Source organism: Triturus cristatus, chromosome 6 (genome assembly GCF_964204655.1).
Source record: "Triturus cristatus chromosome 6, aTriCri1.1, whole genome shotgun sequence".
NCBI classification, from domain to species: domain Eukaryota; kingdom Metazoa; phylum Chordata; class Amphibia; order Caudata; family Salamandridae; genus Triturus; species Triturus cristatus.
This window is the reverse complement of record NC_140589.1, coordinates 791,042,730-791,051,598: the sequence shown is the minus strand read 5'-3', so window position 1 is coordinate 791,051,598 and position 8,869 is coordinate 791,042,730.

The window sequence follows — 8,869 nt, the reverse complement described above, 5'->3', positions numbered from 1 at the left end:
CAGAGCTTTTGTGTGGGGAAAACAATTCACCTTGCGTTGCGACCATAAACCTCTCCTTAAAGTTCTTACTACTGAAGGCACAATAAATACTTCTAGAGTTGCCCGGTTAGCAATCAGGCTACAGGGCTATTGTTACAAAATAGAATATATTCCGGGAAAAAGATTTCTTATCTAGGATGCCTAAACAACTCGATGAGTGTGAAGATGAAATCTGGAGCTCTTTCCGGATTGCTTTTGTTCAGGATTATGGTAACAATGGTAGTGCTAAAAAGAAATGGGATGAAGAATATATGAAAGATAGTGTATTGTGTGAAGTCAAATCTCATCTCACTCAATCTTGGCCCAGGAAATGATGTTCTAACCACCCTTTGAAACCCTATTGGGAAGTCAGATTTGAGTTAAGTGTCCGTGATAATGCCTGGAGAGGTGAAAGAGTTATTCCGCCTAAAATCTTACGCTCTCCTATTATTGCTTTATGTCACGAGGGCCATTTTGGCATCGTTCGTTCTAAACAAACTGTCAAAGCTTCATTTTGGTGGCCAAACATGGATGCTGAAATTGACTTATTCGTTCGCAACTGTGATGTATGTAACTTTGCTGATAAGTCTCTTTTTTTGTGTAAACCTCCTTTAGGCATTATGTCAAGACCCAGTTCTCCTTGGGAACATACTGCAATTGACATTATGGGTCCTATTGGCAGTGAACAAAAATTAATTATGGTCTTAATGGATTTATTTTCTAGATGGCCCATTGTTAAAATAGTTTCCAGGGCTGATACTGACTCCGTTCTTAAATTTCTTGACAAGTCTTTTCAATTAGAAGGTATTCCTTCTGTCCTGCTGAGTGATAATGGTGTTCAATTCACATCAAACAGGGCTAAGGAATACTTTGACAAACTTTGCATAAAACACAAAACCACCACGCTATATAACCCAAACAGCAATGGAATGGTTGAGCGTTTCAACAGAGTTATTAAAAAGACAATCCGAATGGCTGCCAAACAAGGTGATTGGGAAACGTAAGTTCAAAAAATGGTATGGGCTTATAGAGTGTCAATTTGTGAAGCCACGGGTTATCCACCTTTCGTTTTGATGCGTGGCAGGAATCCCAATACAAAATTTGCTCCTGGTTGGTTATTGAAGCACAACATTGTGCATTGGTCTGAAGAGGATGTTAGAGAAAAGTCTGTCACTCTTCAAACAAAAAGGAAGGATTGGTATGATTCCAAACACTATACTAAAGATTCTGATATAATGATTGAGCAGTGGGTCTGAGTTAAAAAACCTGGCAAAATTGCTAAAGAAGTTAGCAAGTTTTTTGAACCATTGCAAGTCATTGAAATCATGAATAATGCTGTTCGTCTTTCAGATGGGAAGGTGTGGAATCTTAAAAGAATTGCCAAATGTGCTCCACCTTCTTCTTGCACAAATACTGTTCCTTCTTTGTTTGATCTGGAGGATTGTGTTGACAAGGATTTGGCTGGTGACAACATCAATGTAAACACTGATGAATCTACTAATGTAAATTCTTCCACAAGTGTTCTCAATGATGCTCCCAGTACCTTGGTAACCTTGGTACAATCCTCTAGTACATCTGATCAGAGTGGCGAGGGTGTTACGTCCACTTCTGATGCCACTCATCGTAAGCTGTTTGGTTAAAGGATTAAATTTCTGAAACTTTTCCATTGTAACTGGCATAAGCATAAATGTAATGTGTATTTATACATTATGCTTTTTTTTGTTTTGAAGAAAAGGGGATGTGTTATGTTTGGTTTCATGTAATGTGCTCTACTGTAATTCACCTCGTGCTGTTTCACGTTCCATAGAATATGGAACGTGGAGCGAGCAAGAGGTCGTAGGACAGTTATTGCCTGGACGTGAGACTGACCGGTTTATCCTCTGTAATGGCAAGCTTCACTCAATAAATACCTTACTTCCTCAACTCTGCGGTCATTACTTAACAGTGCAGTAGGTTGATTTTTTAACTGTATTTTGTGGTGAGGTGAGTCCTCATCCCATCCTACATGATTTTTGTATAATGCTGGGGCCTGGGCAACTGCCCATTTCCTGGCATAAGTGTATTTTAAGTGAATTCGAATATGGTTGGAGAAGACTGGCATGTCCTCGCAATGTGGGCACTCCCTGACAAATTCTGGATGCCAGTCCTGTTCTGCTAGAAGTCTATCATAACCCCTTGAAAGTTTCTCCCAAAAGAGTGGAGTACTAAACTGGTCCTTGACATTGTGGGTCCATTTGCCACTTTGGAGCAGAAGGAATTTTTTTAGCCAAATAGTTTGTTTCTAGCAAACTGCAGTTATTTCAAGGAAGTCTGGTACTGTGCCTAGTGGGGTTGTTTTTTTCACCTAGGGGAGATGGAAAAATAGAACAAATGAATTTGGTTGTTCAGGAAGCTTACAATTGGCTGTGAAGTTGAACATATATTAGTGTAATGTGCATCGGAATGTCTAATTGAGCTTATAGATCAACACCACATTTTGCTGACCTTCTTCGCAGACGGAATTGGCCCTTAATGGATGATGGAAAGATGTTGTTCCAAGATGAAGGGAATAGACTAGGATATGATGCACAAAGTGAAGGCTCAGTATGGAAAGATGTTGAGGTACATGAACCGTAAGCAGAATTCAAAGAACTGTGAGCGTTGGTGGTTTCGGTGAATAAAAACATATGATGATAGTAAGGAAAAGTGTAAATGATCTAACCCCATAAGCATGGTGAATCTTTGAGAAAGATGGAGAGGATAGGGAATGGTAGGATATGGAAGTTTTGTAGGGTGGCAGTTTGCAAAGAGGTGGTGACTGGACCAGGGGGAGAGGAAACAATGAGTGATGCAAGGTTCTATGATACAATGAGTGAGCACGGAAGACCGCAAATTTCATATGGGATGGTTGGAGAAGGATATTGAGTGGGAGGATATAGTTAATGTTAATGTTAGTGGGATTTATAGAGCGCATGAATACCCGGGGGTGTCTTGGTGCTGAGAACACAGTAGGCCCGACCCAGGGTCTAATTCTGGAATAACCAGGTTTTTAGCCTTTCCTAAAGATGGTGAGGGAGCTGGTACTTCTGAGCTCACTGGGGAGAGTATGCCAGAGTTTAGCGGTGCCGTAGAAAAAACTACGACCGCCCCAGTGAGAAAATCGAATTCTTGGTACTGCCAGAAGTCTGCCCCCTGTAGACCGAAGTTGTCTGGCTGGTTTATACCAGACAACACGATTTTGGAGAAAGAATGGTCCTGTGTGGCTCAGTGCCTTGTATGCCAGACATGGGGCCTTGAATTTGATACGTTGTGTTACCGGAAGCCAGTGCAGGCCACGAATCTCTTTGGAAACAGATTTGTGCCTGGGACTGTTAACCAGCAGCCGAGCCACTGTGTTTTGAACATGTTTTTAGACATTGCTTATGTATGTTCAGATAGAGCCCATTGCAATAGTCCAATTTGGACTGAATTAGCGATGTAACCACTGTCTTCCTAGTGTCCGCGGGGATGTAAGGAAAGATCTTCCTTATTTTCTTAATGAGAAAATGGGAGGCGGAGAGAATGGCATTTGTCTGATGTGAGTGCTAGTTTGTTGTCGAACCATACTCCCAGATTTTTAGCCTTGTTTTGGTGGTTCACCCATCTCTGCCAGCCACCACAGGTTACCCCAGTTGGGTTGCATGTTGTCAAAAATTAGGACCTCGGTTTTTTTCAGAATTGAGTTTGTGACAATGTGTACCCATCCATCTATTTATTGCACTCATGCAATTCTGAAATTGTTGAGCAGGAGAGGCCTGATTTCTGTAGACAGCCACCACTATCTGGGTGTCAACGGCATAGGATGTCAGGTTAAACCCAAAATTATGGCTCAGCGGTGCAAGTTCCGAGACAAAGACGTCAAAAAGAGATGGGCTTAAGGAAGAGCCCTGTGGAATTCCGCACAGGGGGATACCCGGGAGGATACCCATCTACCGATACTGTAAGTCTCCTGTCCTTGAGAAAGGAGGACAGCAGGGCTAATGCCGCTCCCTTCACCCCCAGGCTCTACAGCCACTGCTGCAGAAGAGAGTGATCCACAGTATCGAAAGTGTCTGACAGATGAAGGAGTACCAGGGCGGCTGTTCCTCCTTCATCCATCACCGCTCTGATCTCTTCAGTGGCTTTGATGAGAGCCGTTTCCGTACTATGCTCGCGACAGCAACCGAACTGGGAGTGATCGAGGAGATTGTTTTCCCGAATAAATTGGGATAGTTGAGTATTCATAATTTTTTCGATTATTTTTGCTGGCAGCGGCAGCCGGTCTATAGGACGATAGTTGTTCGGGTTGGACCCATCCAGATTTCTTTTTTTTAGCAGTGGAAGGATGGAGGAATGTTCCATCTAGATGGAAAATTTCCAGTGTCGAACATAGAGTTGAAAATTTCTGTGAGACCCAGGGTTCACCACTTCCGCTATCTCTTTTACAAAGGCCGGCAGGCATGGGTCGGAAGGAGTCCCTGACTTCGCTTCTCTTATATATTTTTCCACTGTCTCCGATGATGTTGGGGAGAAACAGAGGAGGGTGTTATTTTTGTACTCAGGACATGTTGGTCGAGTGGTGGGAAGGTGGGCTGATGTATGTTGATCATTATTGTGGTTCACAAGATGTGAGGATTCTGAGAACAGTTGACTTGGGTCACAGGATGTTGAGGATGTTTTTTCAGCTTGGACTTCTTAGGAGGCATAAGTTATCTGATGATTATAAGGATTTTGTTTTGGATTCCTATTGATTTTTCTTTGATGCTGTATTTACTTTTTAGTGTTTTTTCTTTCTTAGGGAGACAGTTTTGTGGTAGGGAAAGAATTTGTATCTGGTGAGGTCCGGTGTCCTCTTTGGAATATGGGTGAGAATGTTGATGTTTGGGTGACAGGCAGGTGGATAGAATGGAGGAATGAAGGAAGTAACTTGATTGCTTCTTTTGGAACACTGTACGTCTTTCTGGTAATGAACTTTGAATAAGGTATTAAAGCTTACTGTGTTGTAATCTTGTCTTTGCAACAATGCGGAAATGAGCGAAATCAAGAGAATAGTGAAAGAGGGAAACGTGTTTGATAAAAAAGACTATTTTCAGGATGCAATAGATCTTCATGAGGCAACAGAGTTAACAACAAGTCTTTTATAGTGTCTAAAAAATATACTGTTGGACACCATTAGCAAAATGGTAGAAAGATACTATGATGTTGATAGAAATACAAAACCCAACTTATGCCCTGATTTACAGTTTGCTGAAGAGGGTACTCCATTGCAACGGAGACAGAGTATACTCACCACCAAATTTTCAGCCCGTTCCTCTCATTTAGAGCTAGGCGGACCAAAAGTATATCAACGATGGAGCTTACTCCAGCTCTGTCACTGACATACTCCTTCAATGGACCGACGGAGTGCAGTTCATCAGATGTTAGCCATTCACTGCCCACCCTACTTAGAGTTAGTGGTCGGATGGCATTTTTTGCTGTCAGTCACCACCAGGTTTTACCTTGCGGTAAAGGAAGGGAAAAAAAATAATGACCTCCACACCATGATGAGGGGGCCATTAGTTTTAGATTTTTCAATAACAAAATCCAATGTTTTAATGGTTTGCTGGAGGGCCATCATGTTTGATGGAGCCGTTCTTCAACCTTTTACAACATTGACTGGAACTGCTGTGACTGTGATTTGGCAGAGGTCTCTCAAGATGGCAGGAGTAATGTCCTCTACAATCTCGACAGACTCCTCTGTATTCCTCAATATTTAAAGCAGCCCCTAAATCAGTGTCAGGAAATGGTAATCAAAAAGCCTACTTTTTGTTCTGGATTTGTGCACCGGAGCCAGCAAAGATGGATCTCGCTGCTAGAAAATTACCCTGAAATGCTGTAACAGCCGACCAACAAAGCGAAGGTGGCTCATAGAGATTTCAGGCAACCATGCTACTAAGATAGCATAATTAAGCACGTTATCACAATGAAAATGCAGTGCACTCAAAGGCAATATTGTTCTAATAAACATGCATGTTGTTGAGGGCTTCAATAGGTGTTGAGTAGTTCGAGCAATCTCTAACAGCTGTGCCTAGATGCCTGCTCTCCACTGCAACTTTATCATTTAGAGTTAGGATATGGGTGAGGTGTGTCAGAAGAAGACTTTAGAGTCACATTTTTATAAAACTACAAGTGGTTTCACATTGTAGCACTGCATAGTTTTGATTAGTATAAGCAGAAAAACAAAGCAACACATGTTGGCATACATTAAAATAAAAAAGTCATTCCATATCTCTTCATTTGTTATTGGTCAGACGGGCCTGATGCAATAAGTGTTAGAGAAAAGTTTGGGATTTCATTTATGACTTGTGTAGATTTCTGACTTTTCAAATATTCACAAACTTTTTCTGAAATGTCCATAGAATTCTATGCAAAGAACACATTTCTGTGTTCTCTTGTTCCTCCATGTGTACTCCATTGGATTGTCTGCATGACTGGCAATCTGCTTGAATGCAAGTGGCAAAAAGTGCATTTGCTATTGTTTTCTGCTTTGGATCTTGCCAAGGTAAAATAAATTAACTGTGGGGAACCATTTCGATATACTGCCATGAAATCTGTGCTGATTCCTTGAACTAGCATGCAAAATATACTCTTACAGCATTTTTTAAGCTGTGTTATGCTCATTCCCACAGTCATAAAAATCTTGAAAGATGTTTGTGAAATGTGCTCCCTTTCTCACCTCTACTCCGAAACTTAGTTTTCCTTAATATCCACCATGCTAGCAGATTTATTGGAATACACAATTTACCCTGCAAGCATGAACCTCAATATGTTCTGTTTTTAGAACACAAGTTATTAGAATGTACTACAGCAGATGCCACTGTTCCTACAACAAAGTTTAACAAAAAACAGCTCTTAATCAGGTTCGCTTTTTGTAGTTCATCTGTATGTTGCCCAATATATAAGGGAGAAAGTACCCCCTACAGTACATGAAAAGGATATTGCAAGTCACTGAGGAGTTCCAAAACCATATAGAGGAACAGCCCGAAGGCCGAGTTCTTTTATAGGAGTATGGAAACTCTGAGGTGATGCACAATATCCTTATCATGTACGGCAGGGGGTACTTTATACCCTATAATACCATCACCTTTTCCACAACCCACTTAAAATCTTGGTGCATAGTTCTTTCATATGAAAGAGAGAGCATGTTTGTAAACATGCAGAATAAAAATAGTACCACTAGTGCAAAGTAAAACACGTCAAAAACCTGGACACATTACAAATCAGTTTTTTCAACAACAAAAAAAGCTGCAGTAATTTTCAATGCATAGAAACATGCAGAAGGACTCTAACTGTTCTATAATTATCTAAATAATGCACAAAATAAACGTGTTCTTTCTGCTTATCACTGTAGGCTAGAAAAATAGAGCAGAAGAAAGAAAATAAATGCTTTATTTCCTTGCTTTAAACAGCTGCTCTGTGTCCTGACCTGTCTGTTGCCTTGACTGCTGGCTCTGGCAGCAGGCATTGTAATGTCAGAACTCAACTGCAATAACTTATTAAAGTTGAGCTCTGACGTCTTTTCTTTATAATCGGTGATTGTGTGCATCACAAGTCGGGATTTGAAAGAAATAAGAGACGGGCCTTTATACAGGGATTACAGAATCCCATGTATTATAGTTTGATAATGTCTTTGAGTACACCATTGGTCTGTCAGAGGATTAAGCCTGCATGCCTTACATTTCTGGTGAGCCTGATTATTATGCACATCCACAACTGGTGGTGCTGGAATACAGTTATTTAGGTTTGGTGGCAGATTAGTCCTGCTTTAGAGACATATCCAGAGAGAATATATATTGATTTTTTTACTCACCACCAATAAAACTGAATTTGTGGATCTTGACATTAGGATCACTCATTATACAACACCACCAGTGTCTCCAAACTTTGCTTCACTACTTGTGAGAGATCTCCAGTGTGACACCAAAAATATCTGTAGATATTTGAACACAGCTGACAAATCACATGTGAAAGACAGGTGGAAAAGAGAGAGTATGACACAATAAAATGGAAGAAATGTGTTGTTCTGTTGATGGAGATGTTTAACAATGATTATTTCATTTATTGTTGAGGGGTTGACTCTCTCCTTTTCTAGATCCCTCCCCCTCAAAACTCAAATGAAAGGTTTAGCAGAAAATAAACACAATGAAAAATATTAATTTAAGAGTTTTCATTTTCAAATCTGTTCAACAGATGTTATTCAATATAAAGGGGCCGATTTTGATGTCGGGCGGAAGCAACTCGGTCCTAGAACCGACTGACCTCAGGTCGGTACTCCGACCGCCTCATTAGGATACAACCGAACACTTTTCTATCGCATTCCTGCATTTCCATATGGGAGCCTGCATTACGGCCATAAATCAGCCGTAATACATGCTCCCATAGGGCAATGGGAGGTGCTGTTCATCCCTGCATTTTGTGGAAAGCACCTCAAGGTGCCTGCCATGGTGTGTAGGGATCAACAGGGGGGCACCAGAGATGCCCCATCTGCCCCCAACTAGAGGCTGCGCACCCAAGGGGCCCCTGCTCTGGGCCGCCAAACACGCTTTCCGCCATGGTTTCCATGTCGTACATGACGGCATAGAAACCATGCAGGAAATCATGCATCGTAATCACAAGGGCAGAAAGGCCCGCCCTATGGGATTACGAGCCAGTTGCGATTGGCCAATGGGTTCCTTAATCCCGTGGGAAGCCAGCCAAAATGACCAGCTGGTTTAGTTTCTGACCTCCAGCATTTTCGGGCCACATCGTAATCGGCCCCATAGTCTTTATACCTTTAACACATATGCTAAGCTGCGCTTTCTGGATATATACAAAA